The sequence below is a fragment of the Brienomyrus brachyistius genome, chromosome 20 (assembly GCF_023856365.1).
Source record: "Brienomyrus brachyistius isolate T26 chromosome 20, BBRACH_0.4, whole genome shotgun sequence".
Lineage (NCBI taxonomy): Eukaryota > Metazoa > Chordata > Actinopteri > Osteoglossiformes > Mormyridae > Brienomyrus > Brienomyrus brachyistius.
This window is the reverse complement of record NC_064552.1, coordinates 4297059-4299844: the sequence shown is the minus strand read 5'-3', so window position 1 is coordinate 4299844 and position 2786 is coordinate 4297059. Positions and strand designations below refer to the sequence as shown.

The 2786-nt window shown below is 44.9% G+C and overlaps 1 long non-coding RNA gene across 1 annotated transcript; it reads right to left on the bottom strand.

Moving 5' to 3' along the window:
* Nucleotides 1–465: 465 nt before the first annotated feature.
* LOC125715832 (uncharacterized) lies at nucleotides 466–1948 on the bottom strand. Its single transcript, XR_007384196.1, has 3 exons — nucleotides 1824–1948; nucleotides 1025–1094; nucleotides 466–591 (listed from the first exon to the last, which is right to left on the bottom strand). It is a non-coding gene; the product is annotated as an uncharacterized LOC125715832 (long non-coding RNA).
* Nucleotides 1949–2786: the final 838 nt, after the last annotated feature.

The following is a 2786-nucleotide window of genomic DNA, read 5'->3' as shown; positions in this document are numbered from 1 at the left end:
ATCCAGACACACACTCATATAGGATTCATAGAGAAACAACAGCGTGCGGTTTTATCATTAGCTATTATCATCACAGCACGGCAGGTAGTGTAATAGGCAAGATACTTCACTGTGGACCCTGACAAAAGCATACCCAGTCCAAGTGCAGGACTGAGGGGGTTGTAAGCTGGGGGTGGTGTGGGTGGCTCAGTGGATTAGGACGTTATGTGTCTGTGATTGGAAGGTTGCTGAGTCAAGTCCCATAGTTGGCAGAGTGATTACACCTTTGGGTCCTGGAGCAAGGCCCTAAATCTCTTAGTCATTCCAGCTTTCTCAATGGTATATTACAGACAATAAATAAAATGTCCGTTACTCCCAAGATGCACTTGGAACGCCACGACATCATCACACCACACGATGTGACAGCAAGAACAAGCAGAATGTCTTTACAGTGCTTAAGCCTTGGTAGGTGCAGGTATACAGCGTGAATAGCCAGAGCTTCACCTTCTATGAGACGATCAGGCTGAGGGACTTACTTGGTGGGTGTAACAGTGAAGGCTACGATGGGATTCGAACCTTCAGCCTCACGGGTCACATGCCAGGTTGTTTAACCTACAGTATGGTTATAAGAATGCAATATCTTTATCCAGGCTGCCATTCCTTGGCTAGATATCATCGGGATCACTAATCATGGTAAATAAGAGTATTACATACATTCACATAGAGAACTATTCACTTTTTCACCTAGATAAAATTATTTAATTCCCTGCAAGTCTGTTCAGAATAAGCAGCTGGAAGATGGATGAATTACTTTATTATCATGTTTAATACCAGAGTATCATTTCAGCTGACTGTTGAATTGTGTGGGCTGGATGGTGATTAATGTATGCACCTGCTATTCATTTGGTTTAGCTGAATAACGGTTTCGGTAAATTATATGTGTGAGACTTATAGGGGCGTTATGATCAGTCATACATTTTGGTATCCTGCATGTTACTATTTTTATATATAAAATACGTTATTTTAAGATGTGCCTTTTCCTTACCTGATGCTCGTCCGTAGGTGTTGTGTTGGCGGTGAGTTTACGGTGTGGCCCCGGCGAGAACAACACGCGTCTGGGGAATTCAGATCCAGAAAAATTATGGTGCAGAAATAACTTTAAAACACGTGCATTGACAAATTTTATATAAACTGTAGTTCTATATACGCGTACATTTGTAGGCTATAAGCGGGCCCGTGCTCTCGAAAATAAGGCAGCGAGCTAAATAAATCAAAATACAGAGTAAACATCGAGCCATCGTATTATGGATTGTGGGGTAAATTTAGCGCATAAGACGATTGTATAGAAAAGGGGACGGATTGGTTCGGTTAGTGGAATGACGTCAAATTAGAAATACCGTCCAATTCAGATGAAATACGCTTTGTGCAGCTTTACAATGTTTTTTGCTATGGATTTTTTGATGTAAACAGTGAATGTATGCTGTTACGGATGTTATGTAAAAAATCCCAGGGTATCTGTCAGCAGCGTCGCCCAGCAGCACGGCAGACCCCGGTTCCTGGCGCTTAATTGGTCCTGGGATGTTAGTTTTAACTGGGAGTAGCGGGGTTGGAGCCAGGGCGGGGCACGGGCCGGAGCGCCTGGCAGTGCCGTCCGGGTACGGAGCACGGAAACCGCCCTGTTCACGGCGATGTGACGCGGGGAGCACAAAGGGCCCTTGTCTGAGCTCCAGGCGACTGACTGATTGCGGTGACACCATGAGAGGCCGAAAGGGAAACTGCTGTCAGCACCGGGGAAGCGGACCGTCTACATAACGGAGACACAATGGCACATCTGCGGCTCTCACCTGTCACGGATGATCCACGCTAAACGCCGCGGCCGTAAAGTGCCTTATGCGCCGAGCTGCACTGACAGCAAGTCACGTCTAATGGTCTGTTTGGTTTCGTACTTCAGAAAAACGTGCAAAACAACCAGCGCGCAACGCTTTTCACTAATAAACTTGACCGGTAGATGGCGCAAATCAGCCTTAACCCGGATTTAACCAGGTTTTACACCATACATCTTTGTAAAATTGTTAAACACTCTAATATTAGATTCACGGAAGGATGCATTACATAACATACTGCCAGTGATGTGTTTATGATATTTTTCCTTTCATGTAGCCTAACTTGCAATCTTGCAGTGAACTTTCCAGTTGCACCTTCAAACAGTACTGGGCGAGCGATCGGCCATGTGCAGCGTTTCCTCTGTATTCAAGGTGCCTCTCCAACAGCTACTGTTACTGTTATTTTTTAATATACTCTGTCCCATTGTTTAAATAACCAGTAAAAATAATACGTACATTTGCGTCACATGAGATATCCCGGTGCCTTTCAGTCAATATACCAAGTTTGATAAACAGTGATATCTGATGTATAGTAACATCAGGTCTATTACCCAATGGCGAAGTTAATACAGGTATAAAATGAAGGTTGACATGCATTAACATAATGATTAACTATCTTAAAACCTGAACTTGCCAGTGCGTCAGGCGGGTAGTGTGAGTATTATCTGCTTTTATTTGCCAGGTGTATATTTGTCTTGCGCCCTCCTCGACTTGCTTTTTCAGATGAGAAAACCACACAGGTGTTTGTCTCATTCTGCAGAGCTAAAAATATACAAAACATGACCCGTTCCTTTCCCACTCCAGATGAATCTTCTCCCCTGAGGAGCCCGGGGACTTACGGGGTCTGGCAGGCAGCCCACCGGACCGTTAGCGCGGTGCAGCGGCGGTATCCTCCGGCGATGCCCCGGAACTGGGGCTGAAATT